The 20,078-nt window shown below is 38.5% G+C and overlaps 1 protein-coding gene across 3 annotated transcripts in view; it reads left to right on the top strand.

Moving 5' to 3' along the window:
* Window positions 1-4,033: 4,033 nt before the first annotated feature.
* HS3ST5 (heparan sulfate-glucosamine 3-sulfotransferase 5) overlaps window positions 4,034-20,078 on the top strand; it is a 208,128-nt gene continuing 192,083 nt past the window's right edge. The window contains exon 1 of one of the 3 annotated variants that reach the window (XM_040553065.1): window positions 4,034-4,394. The gene's annotated coding sequence lies outside the window, so the exon portion shown is untranslated. Of the gene's footprint in view, window positions 4,395-5,191; window positions 5,421-5,563; window positions 5,721-20,078 lie in introns of those variants that run through there. The other 2 variants (XM_040553064.1, XM_040553063.1) reach the window with 2 other exon arrangements.

The raw sequence follows: 20,078 nt of genomic DNA, 5'->3' as shown, positions 1-20,078 counted from the left end.
CTGATTCTACGATTCTGTGATGTATTTTGCTGGATTTGCTTTTTCTCAGAAAATTACATTTTTTGCTTATTATTTTACTATCAAATAGTATTTTTATTGTCATGTTTGTAATAAATGACACATATTTATTCAAGTTACAGTAGTGAAAATGAATACAGTAAAACTTGTAGTAGAAAAAAGATATGAAGTAGAAAAACCTTGTAGTAGAAAAAGAAATATGTGGAAAAGAATATAATTAAAGAACAGAGGGCTCAACTTTGTAATTCCTTAAAATAATATCTTCCAAATATCAGCTATTTGTGTACCATGTGACAGACAGGAAGCTTGGGTAGCTAGGAATATTACAGCTTTGGATCAGCTATTATCTATGTGATTATCGTACACAACATATGCAATATACCCTCTACATCTCCCCTATGACACTGAAAACTCTTGAGTAAGAAAAGAAAAGAAAAAGAAAAGAAAAAGAAAAAGAAAAGAAAAGAAAAAGAAAAGAAAAGAAAAGAAAAGAAAAGAAAAGAAAAGAAAAGAAAAGAAAAGAAAAGAAAAGAAAAGAAAAGAAAAGAAAAGAAAAGAAAAGAAAAGAAAAGAAAAGAAAAGAGGAAAGGAAAGGAAAGGAAAGGAAAGGAAAGGAAAGGAAAGGAAAGGAAAGGAAAGGAAAGGAAAGGAAAGGAAAGGAAAGGAAAGGAAAGGAAAGGAAAGGAAAGGAAAGGAAAGGAAAGGAAAGGAAAGGAAAGGAAAGGAAAGGAAGGAAAGGAAAGGAAAGGAAAGGAAAGGAAAGGAAAGGAAAGGAAAGGAAAGGAAAGGAAAGGAAAGGAGCAGAAATGGAAGGAAAGGGAAAGGAAGGGAAGGGAAGGGAAGGGAAGGGAAGGGAAGGGAAGGGAAGGGAAGGGAAGGGAAGGGAAGGGAAGGGAAGGGAAGGGAAGGAAAGGGAGGAAGGAAGGAAAGGGAAGGAAAGGAAAGAAAGGAAAAGGAAAGGAAAGGAAAAGGAAAGGAAAGAAGGAAAGGAAAGGAAAAGGAAAGGAAAGAAGGAAAGGAAGGAAAGGAAAGGAAAGGAAGGAAGAGGAAAGGAAAGGAAAGGAAAAGGAAAGGAAAAGGAAAGGAAAGGAAAGAAAGAAAGGAAAGGGAAAGGAAAGGAAAGGAAAGGAAAGGAAAGGAAAGGAAAGGAAAGGAAAGAAAAAGAAAGAAAGAAAGAAAGAAAGAAAGAAAGAAAGAAAGAAAGAAAGAAAGAAAGAAGGAAAGAAAAAGAAAGAAAGAAAAACTTTAAAATTTGTGAAGGAAACACAAGAAAAAAGCAACCAGCTAAAATATGCATGCCTTCAATATTTAATATGTTATCTACAGGAGTGGAAAATATTCATTTTTGAGCTATTAATCACTACTCTTCCTAAACAGGTGCAATATAGCCTAAATTTAACGCTTTTTTTTTTTTTTTCAGTGTCGATTTACATCTCTTTTTTTTTTTTTTTTACATCTTTTTTTCTTTCCCATCCCAAAAGACTTCCCTTGAAGCCAAGCATTCTCCTGCACTCAAAACATTCTGATAATGTGTTAGTCAGTTCTTGCATTTTACTATCTTAACAAAAATGGCATCAAGACTCCATTTTTCTCAGATTAAAACCATGCAATAGGCAGCAAAGTCCTGTGTCTTTGTTTCTTCAGAGAAAGACAGCATGGTGGCTGCTGGCTATGGCTGAGGTGTTGGTCAGAGTGACAAAAACAAACAAGCAAACAAACAAAAAACAAACCACCACCACCAACAAAAGCACCCTAAAACCTTGGGGAAAACAAAGATCCTCTGCCAAGAAGTGGGTGAGTTCCATGAACTTAGATTTTTTAGCATTTCCCAGAGTTTCTTTGTGTTTTCTGGAGGACTTTTCTAAGGCACAGATGATCATTGAGAAGGAAAGTGTGTAGCTCCCAAGATGATGTAGGTATTATCTTACACTCCTGGCAATGGGAAGTGTTTTACAGTACAACTTGACCATGAGAAATGACATTAGCATTTTTCTTGATGTCACCTCCTCCAAATGAGATAGCATTTTATTTCAAGGCCCATTTTCCCCTGTTACACCCCAGCTTCTCATATCTTCTGTCTTCACAAAGCTAGCCCTGTTGCCCATCCCCAGCATCTTTCCCATGTTTTTGCCACAGATCCTTGTAAGATCAGTCTCCTTTTTGCACATATTATCTTCCATCCCCACACCAGACAGCTCCACTAAGCAGGGAAAGATTTAAATTCTGTGAATGTAGATTTTCTAAAACAAATATTTTAACACATTACAATTAGGATGTCAGCCTAATGCTAAAATGTCTTAAAAAAAAAAAAAAAAAAAAAAGAGTTGTATTTCCTTATTATTTTTTTTAGTTGTAATCTTTCATATTCTTTCTGTATCTGTAATTCTATGGCTTCTCCACTTTTTTATAGATCTCAGCAGGGGGATTAAGAGCTCTGTTTTTAGCTTTACTTCTTTTCTATACTCATTTTCAATATTATTTTTAAATGATTTTGAGCTATGTTATTTATATACTGGGTATATACATATACAACACCTATGTGTGCACAAACAGTGTATATATATATATATAAAATATATATATTATATATAATATACATATAATATATATTATATAATATATATAATATAATATATAATTATATATTATATTATAATATATAATATATAATAATATAATAATAATTATATTATAATATATAATATATAATAATATATTATAATATATAATATAATATATAATAATATATTATATTATAATATATAATATATATATTATATTATAATATATAATATATAATATATAATATAATATATAATATATAAAATAATATAATATATATATAAATATAACTTCAGAAAATGTATTTGGATTAAAGGACATATATGCATATATTGCCTTTTCCCTGGAGGTTATTTGCCCTGTCCCTGGAGGTGTTCAAGGCCAGGTTGGACAGGGCCTTGGCCAGCCTCATCTAATGGGTGGCATCCCTGCATGTGGCAGGAGGGTTGGAGTTAGATGATCTTTAAGGTCCCTTCCAACCCAAGCCATTCTATGATTCTTTGATTCTGTGATTCTATGATGTATTTCATATATAGGGAATAAAGAAAAAAAAAAAAAAAAAAAAGACATATCTCATTTTCATACTCTAATTGATATGTTGGGCTTTGCTTTGTTTCTCTAGATATTGAACTAAACTTTAAATGGCACGTAGTCTAAAAATAGATAATGAAATAGTGAAGGTAAAACACTTCAAAATACTTGTTATAAAGTATGATTTTTTCATATGTCAATGTCTACCTTTGTACATACTACGTTAAGCATGGGAAAATGTTTTTAATCCAGAAAACGAACACAAAGTAGCTGAAAAACACAATTTATTTTATTCTTACTGCTTTATTATTGAAGAACCCCTTTTTAATTGCAACGTGGGAGAGTGGAGTTTACTACAAAAAGAAAATGACTTGTCTTTAGAACACAAGAATTTGATCGTGTGCTACTGTTGCCTGCCAACAATGAGCTAAAGAGGTTAATGGATCATAGCTCTGGCAACCAGCCATGCTACCTCCAGCTCGATACATTTAACTGCATAATCTGGGTTGAGGTTTGGTGCTGTTTGTTTTTTCCTGTTGGTGGCTTTGTTTTAAATCAGGGCATGAGTCGCTGGTAAATAGAAGTTAGATTTTATCCGATCTTTTCCTGAAAACAGCACCACTCGTCACTGGATTTCCACAGCTGATGGAGCGAGGGACAGCAGCAGTGGCCTCCTGTGCTAGGAGGCTCCTTGCTCCGCAGGACACGGGCGCGGGGGGAGAGGGAGGGCTGTGGGGATCTTTCTTCTTTATTTATTATTTTATTTTATTTTATTTTATTTTATTTTATTTTATTTTATTTTATTTTATTTTATTTTATTTTATTCTATTCTATTCTATTCTATTCTATTTTATTCTATTATTTTATTTTATTTTATTTTATTTATTTTATTTTATTTTTCTTTTAAGGCACAGAGGTTGAGGGAGAGAACTACAGCCGGGAAGGACAAGCACACCAAAAGTACATAGCTCCCCCTCTCCCGTCTTGCACGCTTCTTGGGTACGCTGCTGGAAGAGGCAGGCAGCGGCGGCAGCGTTACAATGCGAATCACAAAGCGAGCAACTTCCAACGCTCTTGTGGCTATTTTGGATTTCTCTCCCGAGAACGGGCTTTTTTTGGTGTATGTTGCCCCCCCTCCAACCCTCCCTTTCCATACGATTGTTATAATTATTCTCTCCCTCCCTCCCTTCTCCGCTGGCTCCCCACTCCCCGCCACGAAACCCGGCAATAAGGATGCACCGTCCTCGGTCCTCTTTCGGCAGGTCATTGCGCTCGGGCGGAAGGTGAGCCGGGTTGGGGAAGGAGAAGCGTTTGCAGGCAGGAGGAGAAGGAGCACCGCACCGCTGCCCGGCTGAGGCGGGCCCTCGCCGCCTCTTCCTCATTCCGCCGCGGTTGCTCCTGGGGCCCGCCGGCAGCTCCCGCGCGCAGCAGCCCCCCAGATCCCCCCCAAACCTCCCCGGCCTCGTCCCGGGGAGGCCAGCCTCCACTTCTCCCGGCGGAGCCCGGCCTCTGCCCGCGGAGGGGCCGCGCAGCGCCGGCGGAGGGCCCTGCCCTGCACCTGCCTCGGCGGGCTGGGAGGGAGGAGAGGAAGGAGGGAAGAAGGGAGGGAAGGAGGGAGGGAAGGAAGGAGGGAGAAAGGAGGGAGAGAGGGAGGCTCCTTCGTGCGCGGGGAGAGGCTCCGGCTCCCAGCTGGGCGCTCCCGGCAGCTGCTGCCGTGCTGCACCGCGGGCGGTGGCGGCTCCCGGCGCGGCGGGAGCGCGCCTGTGCCGCGGGACCGCAGAGCTTCGAGGCGGGGGGCTCGGAGCTCAGCCGGGAAGTACAGCCAGAGAGTTGCGCTGTTTTCTGTTTCTTTTTTTTTTTTTTTTTTTTTTTTGGAGATTAAGCTTTTTTACACCCATTATTTTTAATCACCCCCTCCTCCCTCCCGCCCCGCTCCCACCCGACTGCGGTGCGTGTGCAACCAGGGGAGGATGCGCGGCTCCCCCAGCCCCAGCCCCGGCAGCTCCGGCCGCGGCGGCGGGGCGCGGGGGACCGCGGAGGGCCGCGGGGCCGGGGGCGCGCTGGGCCGCACCTGTCCGCGCCGTGCTGCGCCCCCCCAACTCCGCCACCTCTCGCCGCTGCCCCTCGCTGCCTGAGCGCCCGCTCGGCCGTGCCCGGCAGCGCACACGCACCGAGGCACTCACTCACTGACTCGCAGCACTCTGCCGAGCTGCCCAGGCTGCCGAGCAGCGCCGCCAGGAGCCCCCTTCCTTCCTCCCTCCCTCCTTCTCCTCCTCCTCTCTCGCTCCCGCCGCTCTGGAGGATGCCCGGTAAGTAGCGGCGAGGACCAGCACCTCTGCCGGTGCGTGATCTCACGGCTTAGGGACCGCTTTATAATGCTGCCGCCCGCCGGGGGAGGGCGCGGGGAGGACGAGGGGAGGGGAGAGGAGATGACAGCGATCCGAGGCGGGAGGCAGCGGGGCTGGCCGGGTGCTCCTCAGAAGGACTTTTAGCTGCGCGCCCCGGGCTCGGATGTGGGCGCCGAGGGACGGGGTCCGTGCGCCGCAGCGGGCAGCGGCCGGGGCGGGGGCTCCTCGCCTGCGCTGCGGGCTGCCGCCTGCTGCACCGCGGTGAGTACGTGGCTCCGAGACTCTCCGGGGTCCCCCGGGGACGAGGGAGAGGTGGAGGGTGCCTTGCTGGGCTAGGGGCCCTCGGAGGTGGCTCCGCTCCGCGCTTTGCCGGAGCCAGGGTGCGGAGCGCACTGTGCCCCCAGTGCGACCCGGGGCCGCTGCCCTGGTCTCCCCGCCTCCGTTTTGGAGGCGTCCCCTGGGGTCGTCGGCGGGGTCCGGTGTTTTGGAGAGCCCGGAGATCCGCCGGGCGCTCACCTGCGGGGGGGGGCGGCTAGGTGCCCCAGCACCACGGCCACACCGTGCCCGCTTCTCCCCTGCCCCTGTCCCGTGCCGTGGGCTCCAAAAGCGGCCGTCCCCCAGGGAAGGAAGGCTCGATGTTTGCAAAACGCCCGCCGTCGACTCAGCGCACGGCGGTGCTGAGCTGGGGCTTGCGCACGGCCAACTCCTCGCAGCCCGGCGTCCCAGCCCGCTGCCGAGTGCCAGAGGGCAGCGGGGCTTTGCTTCGGCTGCACCGCCGGGCGTCATGTGCGGGAAAGACAGACAAAAGCTGGTGGGTGCTGCAGGTTGAAAAGTGGGTTTTGGTAAAGTGGATTTTGGTAAAATGTTTTTCTTACTTTTAACTTTGACAGTGGTGTCTTTTCTCACTGCGTTTTACAACCTGGGCATGATCACTCTCGCATTGACTTCAGAGAAAGAAGGTTTTGGGCAATGCAGAGTACTTTTCAAATGAAGGGGACTGGGCAGAAGGCTGTGAGAAGGTGAAGTGAGAGATATATGTAAAAGAAACTTCATTTCAAAAAGATAGCCTTTTAACCAAAGAGATTTAGCTGCACTCTGCCAGAAATATCTTCTGGATTGTCATTCTCACTTTGCAGTGAACAAGTATCAGGATGATTTCTTGATGTGTTTGACATCAAGATGAAATGAAGCCCATTGTTTTACCCACAGATATTACAAAATATTACCAGATTCACGCCTTATACTATTCTGGTGTTGTATATCTTTTTTCTTACTAAAAAGTTAGAAGCAGTGGGAGACCAGATACAAAGCTCGCTGAGGCTACTGGATGAGCTCGCACTGACTTCAGTGGTGTGTGGATCAGGCCCAGAAAGGTTCGATAGAGGGGTAATAGGAGAGATGTGGTACACTGTGTAAGGAAAGGTGTTGCATAAGCATTTAACTCATGATCAGCCTCCCTCTAGGGAGGAGAAAAATCTAAATGTGCATTACTTTCTTATTCAGTTTTAAAGAACTGTTTCACAACACAGATACAAATAAGAAATAATGCTTCTGTTTAATAATTAAAATGCCCATATTCATATGGACTGCAAAGATTTTATGAAGGGAAAAAAAAAAAAAAAAAAAGATCCATTAGCAAATGGAAGCTCTAGTTCACCGAACATCTTCTGTTCAGTGCAATATTTAGACTTATTTAGAATAGTCAGATATATAATTAAATATCATACAAAAAAAATGATATCCAAATGGCAAAAGTTATTCTTACTCCTGTAACCTGACTAACCTCTCACTTGGTTGGAATGTATTTAAAAAGGAAGTGTGAAGAAATGCTTTTATTTTACTTTATTTTCAAATCTGAGTGCTGAAAGAACTCCCAAAATACGGCTAGTTGTCCACTACTTGTCAAGTATCAGAATTATGACCATATCTCATGAAGACTTTGACTATTACATTGTGATAAGTAAGTGTTTCATAAGTATAATAAACTTTCTCAGGGTTCAATAATAATGTTTCCATTCTATGCACAAGTGTGTGTTAATACGCAAGTGTAGAAAAAGTTTGAGGTGCTGCATTTCTCCTTCAGCTTTATTTGTAAGCATCTGGTAAATTTATCGTTGATGATTGAGCTGAATGTACCACATTGTGAAGAGATTAAGATATTCATGTTACAAAGGATTTAAAAAAAAAAAAAAAAATAGAATGGACAAATGCTTCACTGGTTATTTCTTTCTTTCTCTTCTTGCCTTGGAATTACATAGGGAAAATGAAAAATCCTTCCTCAAATGTCATATTATAGGTTCATTTCTGATTTTCCTATGAATTCAAACGTGCCTTTTATCACATATCATATATGGGAGTAAAGGATACATATTTTATGGGACACTGCATGGAGAAAAATTCATTTTGAGTTTCTTTGTTGCTTCTTGTCTCTATTCTATCTGCTATTTACTCACACACCATAATGCCACAATCTATTTTTGCTGATAGTATTTCAATTTCAAGTCAAATGTGAAAAATATAATTATTCCGTATTAAGAGTTTGGGTCTGTTTGTTGTTGTTGGCGGTGGTGGTTGGTTGTCAGTTTGTTGTTGTTGTTTTGTTTTGTTTGTTTGTTTATTTTATGGTTCAAAGCTATGTTTAATTCTCTTTCCTTGTTTGGATGAGGAGAGTCAGTAGTTCACAAAATTGCGATATACACTTGAATAAATTTTCTGTTTTGTCCTGAGAGCCATTGGTGTGAAATTCTATATTCTTTTCACTTTGATGTTCCAGTACTTCCTCCTCATATGTGCATGTGGGAATACAGCCAGATGTTCTTGTGGACAGCATCTGCAAAATAGAAAGTTATTTTTTTTTTAGTTTTACCTGTAACTGAAGAGTATATAAAATTTGATTATATAAGGCAGAGTCAAAGGAAGCAAGATGATGAAGTATAGAGAACCGCTTGGAGAAGATTTTGAATTCCTGTTACTCACTTCTAGCATCTTTATAAACCTCACCCTGTAGAACAAGTGCTGCTTATCTTAATTCGGATATCTCTTTTTTCTAGGCTACTACAAATTTGCTGTCATTTGCCTGACTCTGAAACATGTTTATGGCATTGTATTACTGTGTTATTAAGTGAACAGTCACAGGTGTTTACAGGTCTCAGTGTTCAAATATAGGAAATAATCATAGAGAGATTATTCAAAACTGACTTTGTGATTATTACATCTTTAAAAAACTTTTTCAAAATAAATTTTATCATTTGTTAATGACAGAAGATGTTTGTCAGATAATTTATTTAGGACTATATTCTTATATCCAGCAATTTAAGAACAAAAAGCTTCCACTGTAGCTCAAATCAATCAAAATATTGGTTTTAGGTTATACATTGTACATATGGAACCTGGCATGTAAAGCAGATGGTATGTAAAATTATGCATAGCATGTCTGGAGAGCCATACAATATCCAAATGCAGTGCAACAGAACGAGGAAAGAGTGCCACGTTCACATGTAACTTAAAATATCAGTCACTGGCCTATGTCTAGTCTCAGCTGCACTTCGTTTTCATGTGTGTGTGTGTGTATGTGTGTTTGTGCATGTACATGTGTTCAATTTCTTCTTACTTAATTCAAGACCTTTCCTTTATAGTATGATCTTCCCTAGAAAAGTGTTCAGGCTGAAATGATATGGCATTACCTGAATGAAATAAAGGTGGATAGAGAAGGAAAACTAGTTTGGTTTAGTTTTGGTTTACAATGCAGTTGCACACAAATTTAAAAACTAATCGAGAACAGAAGTTTTAGTCTTGTAAAGAAATTAGCCAAACACTGTTTGCTACCAAGACTGGGTTCTTCTGTATTATTTATGAATTTCATTTGCCCAGCTCCGCAATAGTACTTAGTAGTACTTCTGGCCTGTTACATAAACACTGTGTTAGCACCACACATTCTCTCTCTCAAGTATTACAAATCTGTAAGCTCAACTATTCTTCCTGAAAAAAAAAAAAAAAAAAAAAAAAAACAAAAACTATTACTGTGCATTGTTAACATAGCAGATGAAATGATCATTGCAGAAAGATTCACTTCATCAAAACCCTTAAATAAATATTAGTCTTTAAGCATTTGCTAACTTCAAAGGGACCAAATCACACATAGAAAGAGTTTCGTTGTACACAGATGCTTTCCTGACCAATGACCATGAAAAGCAATATTTTTCCAAAGTTTATTCAAGTGTTTAAATGTGTGCTTATGAAATATAGTCAGTCACACATCTCTCTCTCTCATTTGCAGTGGAAAAGTTTGAAATGTTTCTACTTAAAATAAATAAATAAATAAATAAATGTATATGAGTGCTGCAAGCCATTAACTATTTTAAAAAGATTTGGGTAACAATAGTCTTTGATGGTATTTCTAAACCAAATGTGTTATTATAGACAAGATCTGAAAGATTAAGTTTATAATGAAAGATTGCCACAAAATTAAATATAATGTCAGGAACCAATATTATATAAGGTAGAGTTTGCTAGCTAATTTTTTAAGATCCAGCCATTTTTCAAGGAGGCAAATTTAAGGAATGACCCCCTGTTTAAACTGTTGAATATCCCCAAATATTTTTAAGGTTTTAAAGCTACCTGAGTTGATATAGAATGTCTTATGTTACAAAAAAAAATGTGTTCATTCCTGGTACTTTTCATGCCCTGGCACCTTTAGTCCATATGCATCTTGCTTGCAAGCAAACGTTGCTTGAGAAAATATAACTTTCTGGGGGATTAAAGTAGCAGATTTACCCTGATATGTTACAGAACAGTGTCTATCAATCCATTCCTCTTTTGGAGTTGAAAGAACTTTTATCTATTCTAATCATTTTAATACAATCTTGTATTGTAATGGCTTGAACAATCTTGACTGCACACAGTTGCTGGAGTCTACAAAGGACTGTCATAAATAAAACTATTAGACTCTATTGTAGCAGACATTCAGAATCTACCAAGGGATGACAAGATTCTGCATTGAAGCAAAAATCACTACAAAATGTCTGTGAATACCAAAAAATGATTGGTAGGAGGACATCGTGAACCAATTTATGATCTATATATATATGTGCTACTTTTTTCTTTAAAAATATATAAAGGGAATATTAGTATTACTGGGTTAATCCTATATATAATTAATTGGAAACTGAGCCAACGAATAAGGGATTTGTCCTCTACAATGGTTACTTTAGCTTGCTCAGCAGCACGTAAACTTTCTACATTAGCTGACAGACTCTCAACTTAAATCAAAACCTTCCTTTGCAACCTGGCATTGCTACTATGATGACAGCATCAGAAAACTGGCATTTCATGGGAGTCAGTTTACATCAATGGAAATGGATTTACTCTTCAACCTAGATTCTGTGCAGACAGGTTTGTTTTCATTTTTCCTCCTACCATGTACTAGTACAGAAGGCATGGCTTTTGCCAGAAATGCAGATACAACTGGCAAAAAACGTAACTGAACTTAGAGGCAAAGTTGGAAATAGTGGAGACATGGCAAACTGAGGTTAAAAAATACAAGGATTAGTTTTTTGTTTTCTTTCATGAGAGGAAAAATATATTATTTCATAAAAAAATCTTTAAGAGAAAAGTAAAAAGGAAAAAATAAAGCAACTGAGGTTAAAAATAAAATTACAAAAGTTAAGTTATCTAACATGTTCTTGCCACAGGAACAGTAACTAAAGATAGTAGGTTGGGAGCTTCAAAAGAAGACAAAAGACAGAAAATAACCATTTCACGTCTTGGAAATCTAGATGGCCCCAGCAGATTTTATGTGTATCTGCATACACATTTATCTATGTATTTATACACACTCTTTTCTTTTTTAATATAAAAATATGCATAATTTCCAACTTTGTTATTGTCTGGTTTCCTCATCCGTAGCAGGAATTTGCTGGTTGTTCTTTCTTTCTGAACAAGAAGGCATGGAGGAAGATGTGACAGCACAATAAATAGCTGAGAGTGGTTAAACTCTTTCCTGAAGGTAAAACAACAGGGTTCAATGGTTCTCCTGCAGAATGTTTTAAACCCAAGGCTATAAATAATATCCAGTACTGCCAAAAATAAAAAAATAAAAAATCCCCTAATCCCGAAAAAGGAGAAAACAAAATGAATCTTCACTTCAGTGTCTGAAGCCAGCATTATGCTATGTCCTGAAAAACATGAAACTGAAAGATCTTTTCCCAGCTACAGGCTAGTGTCATCTAAAATCACAGTCAAGATCTTCCTTCTATGGCTCAAAAAACAGTTATAATCTTACATGGAAGAGCCAGGAAAGAAGAAAAGATCATCCCTGAATGCAATGTGCAGCTTTAGAAAAATAGAAGATGATATATTTAACACAATACTCAATTTAACACAGTAAATAGATATACCATTTTTAACATCTATTTCTGACGTTGAAAAAGCAGTTACCTGAATTGAGTAGAGTTAACTCTGGCATGATGTCAGAAGTAAGATTTGGAGAAAACTATTTTAAATAATTTCCTGCTGCACATCTTCACACTTGCAATAGCTGTATAAGTATAAATAATGGCAGAGGTGGCAGCAAATCTCTACTATTTATAATTTCACATTCCTGCCTCTTGTAAAAGGATTAATCTGCAATGTAAAATAAAACAGATTTGCACTAGGGAAAAGGTCTATTGGTATAGACCCTATGAGTAGAGTCAAACAACATGTCTTTATTTGTATTCTGGTGGAAAATTATATTCCTGAATGAAGTAAAATCTGGCTAAAATAATCTATTAGAATCTTTTTTGATAAATAGCTCTAAAAGAGAAAATATGACTGATTAGCTAATTACCAGCCAGTCAGTCTTCACTCAGAGGTAGAAATAATTTGAGAATTAATGAAAATTCCTTCTAGGATTAAGAGCTCTCAGTTTACATATACCAAACAGTTCTGGTTACATTTGACATTACTATCCCCTCTTTCAGTGTCTCAGAGTGGTTTCTAACCTAAGAATGAAATGTGTTTCCTTTATATATAACCGAAGTACCCAGGCTTCAAAAAGGTGAGTCATGCAACTGTGGAAAATGAAATACAGTCCTTCACTCAAGACTTTCCTCATGTAAAATTCTGGAGTGATTGCTTATGGTTGCTTTCCCAGCAGCTCCTTCATGACTGCTATGAGGTACATCCAGGTAAATGTGAATCAACAGCTGTTTGTTCCCTTATATATCAGACCTATGGTCCTGTAACTGCCTTGGCTTGTCTTCTGGAGACTAGCAGACACTGTTTATGATGCAGGTGTTTGGAGAGACATTTTTTGATACCTCCTTTTTACACAACTTAATAGCAAGAAACAACAAAGGATATATCTCATGACATAAGCCTTACTTACCAGCTTTATACCTACACAGAAATTGTTTTCTTTAACAAAAAAAAAAAAAAAGAGTTGAAAAAGATTTTTCTGTTGTTTAGATTTGACATCTTTCTTCTTATCCAACAAAGAAAACTAGAAACTTTTGTGGTTTGTTTGCTTCAGAACCAAAAAAAGTGTATACGCTACTTCAAGATGTGTATATCATTTTCCTTTTCTCTTCTGTTTTTCTTGCTGGAGAAGCAGGGAGGAATTTCAGTGAGAAAAAGAAAAAAAAAAAAAAAGAAAAAAGATAACATTTTTAAGCTTTCAAATTTTTTTTTCTTTTGCACACGGTAAAAATGTCTGCTTAATCTCACTTTATTCTTTCATTCCTTTGAAAATATTCTGTATTAAATTTAAAAATAAATGATGTCAATGCAAATTGGAGTAAACTTTTTTTATTGCAAAAATTTTGTCTTTGAAAATATTTTAGTCAGCTCTGATGAAAATCAGGGAGTTGGTTGAAATTCCTTTGTTATTTGATTTTTCAGACTTAAATCTTTTGAAACCACAGCTGTCTGTAGAAAAGGTGTGTTTTCATGTTTTCTGTGTGCTGTGATCATAAATTAATTAAAGGTATACTTTTTCTTTCTTTTTATTTTTCCCAGCTATAAAATGATTATTTGTAAAAATAAAAAACTGAAAAAAAAATCTACAAAATATTGACACAAGACTCTTGATTTGTCCCTAATCAAAATGTTTTATTTCTAAATTTTAATATTTTTAAATTCCTTTTACGACTTCCAAAAAGAATTTTAAAAACTCTAAATGTGTTTCTGGTGAGTAGAATACTTTTTATTTTGTCCTAGAGCACACATCTCAGAATAGATCACATTTTTTGTCTGATGGATCACAAGAAACTATGATTCTTGGAAAGGTAATCAGGTGCTTTCCTGGAAAGGTACTAGCTAGTGAAGTGCTGGTTATTATTTTATTCCTGAATGCAACTCATGTAATGAGGAAGACTTCAGGTGATAACAGAAAGAAAGGAACAAGAAAGTGTTCTTGTTTGTTTGGTTGTCGTTGTTGTTGTTTTGCCATAAATAAAGAAAACAGGGAGTGGAAAATCAAATGTGTCTTTCTAACAAATTTAAGAGGGGAATGTCCTCTGACCATGCAGTATTTAGGCTCAGGATGTAGATATTAAAAGACAATTAGTGGCCATTTGGAAAGAAATTTAATTTGCCTAGCTTACCGCTTCAGGAATTTAAGTTTAATATATGTTATGTGACTTGACAACGTATCAGTAAGTCATGCTTATGAATGAGACAGCTTGCCTCTGGTCTGGGATGTATACCAGCACCAGTGCACTGGATCAGTATGGAACACACAGCATGGGGAGACACAGCACAGTCCCCAGCACAGTGATAGGCAGAAGCTGGCCACTCGCTTATGTTTATCCCCCAGGGACGCATGAGAACAGATTTGTCAGGGTTTCTCTCTTTTATTCCGGTAATAATTAGACCATAATTGGCAAAATTTACTGTTGGCCACAGCACATTGTTGATTGGAAGCATGGATTTTATTTTTATTTCTTCCTATCACAGCTGCATTTCTGTTCTTTGCTTATATTTTATGAGTGAATAGCGCAAGGCATCCCTCTAGCCTTGATGTCAGCTAATCATGGCCACTTCCATACGGTTAAACTCTTGTAGCCTCCGGAGCACAGGCTGCGACTAACCTGCCTTTTGGGAGCTGTCCCCAGCCTGGGCACGCGCCCTGGCTGTGCCCAGGAAGCCCTTGGGAAGCAGCTGGTCAAGCAGCCAGGATCAAATGAGGCATTGCCTTGAAAAAAAATATATTTTAGAAAACAACAGTTGAGCATGGACTATTTAATTCACTTGCACAGTTGTAGTCTTAATAGTATTTAGGTCAGTATAATGGCTCCATATATATATATATATGTATATATATATATACACATTATTTATTCGTTTTTTTTTTCTTTCTGAATGAGAATGAGCTCCACTGATTTAAGTTGTGTTATTACAGCAGAGCATGATGTCTTTATAAATCATGTAAAACAGCCTTAATATTTCTTTGTAAACAGCCATCAACTGCGGTATATACAATAGTGTTCTGAGAGTACCAGAAGATTTAAACATGACAAAATGTTTTAGGAAATGATAGCTACTTTTCTGCAGTTTCTATTTATAGTTGTTTCTTATTGAATGCTGAGGTCAGTTTGTTGAGAAATTGCTGTTATAGGAAAGCTATTGTCTACAGTACATTTGTTGTCAGAATTTTGTAAAGTATTGAAAAACCTGTTTTAGAAAAGTAAGAGTACAAGCACTTCTTCTTAAAGATATGTTATTAACTTTTGCCAGAGAATAAAAATGTAGACAAAAATGCTTGATTGGTAGTATATTCAGTATTCTGTGTGTCAGAAAAAAATCATGTCAAACATTTTAGGGTGCTGTCTCAGAAACCAAACTCCTTCAGTCTTTAAAATACAGACACCCTCAGCTAACAGTGAAAATTAAGCTTACTAAGGGCAGTTGGGTAAACTTTTAATAAGTAAATGCACAACACTGGACTAATCGCATAAAACAAAATAATACTTCAGTTAATTGTGGAGGAAAAATACTTTCATTTTTACCGGTTCTTATCACAAGTTTTCATTTCTTGGTATTTAGCATCACTGTTACATCTGTTACATATTTTGCAACATCTACAAGTCACCTTTTTTACTCTTTCTTCATATTTTACTGCTGGGCTTTGGCAAAGTTTTATGAGTGTTTCATGGATGTGGGGCAACACAACCTGAAAAATATTGAAAAATGTATCTGGCTGTGGGTAAATCAGTGTCTTACATGAAGCCCAGGAGAGATTCTGCTTCTCACTGCTAATCCTTCAGTACCATTTTTGTGGTTCATGGACTACATATAAAAATTACAGTGCTCCTTGGGGAAGTCCCCTAGCAGAGAGAGGACTTTCCAATAGCAAAATAATGGCCTCCAACTATTATGACCTCAGGTATGTGGTTATACCAAGTCCTGGGGGCAAGGTCATGAGGTTCCGGTGGCTTTTCTGGACAATGCTTTTAGTCAGAGCTCCTGGAGGCTGCATTGATTTAATACCTTTGGTGGTTTGAACGTGGGAGAGAGAACAAGCCTAAATCTTTTAGCCATTTCTTTCTCTTAGTGAGGCTTTTAGGATTTTATCTCTCAGGGTAGTTTCAAGGAATCTTGACTTTACCATTGTGTAAGCACATATATAAGCTACCTGGTGGACCTAACCTACAAAAATGTGGATCTGAATCTGATAAATAGACAACAGTCAAATATCAGTTTCAGTATTCAGCAAGAGCTATTTGGCTTGACTTGCAAAGAAGTGACAAATTTTATTTTTATTTTTTGTAGAAAATTCCAAGGAAGCATATCAGTATTTTAAAATGAGCTTTGTTTTAGAGGTCTGCATGATATATAAATCACTTTACCTTTCTCTTGTAATCACTGAGTTCCCTAAAATCCTTCGTGTTTAGAAAATCATATTTTAAACATAAAAGCATAGTAATAGATATTGTAAGATTCCTGGTAAAAAAATCTGAAAAAAGGTACTGTATGACTATGACATACCTGTAGACACTGATTTTTAATTTGTTCTTAAGTATATATTGTACACACTCACATCAAAACATAAGTGAATTTTATCTGAAGGTAGAGGACGTAATGATTACAGAGAAATGAAAATGTTCTGAAAAGTTTAACATATTTATCAGTGATACTTTAAAAAGAATAGTTAAATAAATAGCTGTCAAACTGTCCTGGAGCTTCTTTTGGTGTGTGGCTGAAGCCTGTCTAGAAACCACAGATGTGTTTCATGTTCTAAAGAACATCCTGCCCCTGGCATATTGCTGTAAGGCCCCTGGTGTCCCTGTCTTTCTCTTCTCTCCCTTCAGTGGGGTCTGCAAGGGTGATAGCTCCCAGCTGGTAACTCCAAGTTATACAGTCCAGGGTAAGAAAAAACTCCTACCAAATGATAGCTCATGGATAGCTGGTCTCAAACTGGGAGCAGAGACTTTACCACAAGCTTGAGGTTTCCTTAGGCATCTGTCTCTCAAAGATGATGCCTTTTCATCCAGACCATTTATTGGAAAAAGCTGCAAAAGTACACTCTAGTTCTGCAAATCTCCCTGCAGACTGCCTCAATCTTAAAACATTGTCACTTGTGGCATTAATATAAGCATCTAGTCAATGTTTCAGTCTATGCTATAAAGGTACTTTGTACAGATATTAGGTTGAGACATCCATTGAGAAAGATCATGGTGAATTTGGTGACAATATCATACTGGTGCCAACAGCTTCTTATAAGCTACAAGGCAGTGCACGTTTCTTCTGAAAAAGCAGCTGTCACTTTGGCCAAAATTGTTCCTTCTTCTCACCTTCTCTCTGTGTGCAGTAGGCCTGACTGACCCTTGCAAACTAACCTTGAAGCTGCCATTATGGTAATGGAGACCTGCCTCTTAGCCCGGTCCTGCAACCATTTGGCATCCTCTCGCAAAATTGTCCTAGACCAGCTGTGTCAACTGCCGCCTCAAAAGTCATCCTGTCTGCTTATAACTCAAAATGTAACTCTGTCATACATACACTTAGTACAGTATGTTTCTTAAAAGGCACTTTAATCAGCTGGCATTTTAGTCTGTAGGCCTCTGGGGGTCAGGTTGAAAAATTACACTAATGCTGGACTCACTCTGATATCCTGGGCAACCTTCTGAATTTTAAGTAACTATCCTCAGAAGGCCATACTTTTCAAAAATTATCTTTAAGTCTGCACAGAGAATCTTGAGCTCAGTTCAGCTAATAGCACATTGATATGCAGGCTAAAATTAATAAAAAGGTAGGGTAAGAATCTGAATTTATAGATACAAGCAGTTATTTTAGTGTTCATTATCTAAGTATCTGCCCCGTAGATTGTTAAGTATTTGATTTCAGTGTTACCATAATTTTAATATTTGCATCTGAATAAACTTTTTTTTTTTTTTTTTTTTTTGGTAACTGCCTACTCAGATATGTGGGATTACTCTCAAACCCTTATAGAAAATGATCCTTTTATAATCTGGAATTATGCAAAGGTTAACACCCTCTTTGTCTTGAGAAAGTAATTTCTGTTTTGTATAAGTATTTTACATGCATTTTCTCCAGTATTTTTACTTCTCCTGGTGCCCTACCTTGTCCTTTTACTGATTCTTATCGTGTAGTGATTTTCATGCCCTCCAGCCCGTATTTTACAGCTTCTTCTACTGTGGGCTCTTCAGTTGCACAAGTATTGCTGAAACTTTGTCATCCAGCCCAACCCACTGGGTTCCTCCTCTGGTCCTCTCCTTCCTCTTCCTGTCTGACCCTGCTCTTGCCCTCAGAATATTTCCAAACCACAGATTGCAGTGGGCATCCAGCCATAGAATGGGACCAGCTTTTGGACACAAAATAAACCGTACTGCTTCCAGGCAAGGACTGCAACCCGTTAGCCATCTGTTCTGCTGGATCGTTAGGGATAAAGGCTACCCAGAGGTAGTTTTTAACAAGGCCTTGAGCAACTGTACCTTTCTGTTTTATCTGAACTGTCTCTTGTTGATAGCCTTAGAGGCATGTTAGATCTAACCTTCTCGATATTGAAATCAAATTCTGAAAAACTGGAAACAGTTCCCAGCTCACAGCACATCTTACTCAGTTTGACTGGAGTGGTTCTCCTCTGGGAGGGGGTCTTTTTGAGCCAGAGGGAAAGGGAGAATGAGCTCAATATATTCTTTGTTCTACCAGCTGCCACCAAATGTATTTATCTTCCCTCCAAGGAACCGTGAGTCCAAATCCATTCACACTGCACACACTGATGAGACAGAGTGACATCTTCCATCACAGGTGATGAGGCTGTAGTTCCAATCTCTCTTTCTTTATCACATTTAATGAAGAATGCCAAAACAGATGTGTTTCACTGTTGTGCTTTCAGGAGCAGAATGAAGTAAAAGTTTAGGATGGCTGCTACAGTCTTGCAGCATGTGAGAAAAAAAGAGGTTCTCTGGCTTCTCAGATAAGTCACAGAGTCAGAGTCTTTTCTGAGTGTTCCAGCAAGCTCTAGGAAAAAAAGGTTTAACAATTATTCATGTACTCTGTGTTGGAAAAAGCTTATTAATTTTGAAATATATCCAGCCCTTCTCCAGTTAGTAAAGAGTTTCTAGAATGCTTCTTTGGTTCCCTCTAAGGTCGTGTGTCTTATTTTTAGATTGACAGCAAACTGTGCCTGGCAGTGACATCTGCAAGCTATTCTTTCTGGGACTGAATGGTTGCTTTTGTGCTAGATGTGTGATTCATAATACACCAGTTCTGCTCTTTGACTAGAAGGAGGGCAGGACTTGCTTCAGAGGGCTTATTTTATCCTTGTCCTGGTCTAACATCATTGACTTCTTAGGAACTGGGTGACTTTTTTGAGTTGTTAGATGAGGTAGCTAACAGTCCTGATTCTTTAAAGGAGTCTTTTGGTACAAATATGCTCCAAATCATGCAAATAAGAAAGTAGTTATATTGTTTTATATTATCAACAACAACAACAAAAAACAAGGAAAAAGAAGATTATACAACCACAAATAATCCATTACTTCATCATAGAAAAAGTGATGTTAATTTCTATAAGCATACAGTTGTATAGAAGATACTAATGTATATCTAGAAAGCTCTATGTCTTTTGATATGTAGACACCTGTTTTGAGTTATGGTCCTCCATGAGTTGGAGCCCTGATGAGGATGGAGTCTTCCTGTAAAAATATTCTGTTTGATTAGTTGTTCATTTTCTCATTTGGGGATATCTTTGCTGGGAAAATAAATAAATAAATAAATAATAACCAAAATGTCATTTCATTACCTTTTTCTTCCTCTTGGGAACACACATACAGTTTTTGTAAACTGCAAATGTGATTGTTATCCGACAGATTCAGATCTTGATAATGAAATAGTGTATTACTTGTTCTCATCATGTTAAGTGATCCATCTCAATTCTTCACTTAGATGAAGAATGACCTATGCTTTCTTACCCTTTCCTCCCTCCCAGAGTTTAACACAGAATTTCAATGTCACAGGAAGAAAATAACAACATTACATTTATGCAAAAATAATCTACTTTATCATATATCATTCTCAGTAACATCAGACTTTCACCTTGTTCAAAATTAGATGATGGATTAATAAATTGGTGTTTGTTGCAATCATAATGGAAAACGGTGACTTCTTAACATACTCATG

The sequence above is a fragment of the Cygnus olor genome, chromosome 3, assembly GCF_009769625.2.
Source record: "Cygnus olor isolate bCygOlo1 chromosome 3, bCygOlo1.pri.v2, whole genome shotgun sequence".
NCBI lineage: Eukaryota > Metazoa > Chordata > Aves > Anseriformes > Anatidae > Cygnus > Cygnus olor.
Note: the sequence above shows the minus strand (reverse complement) of the source record. Positions and strands in the feature narration are given on the sequence as shown.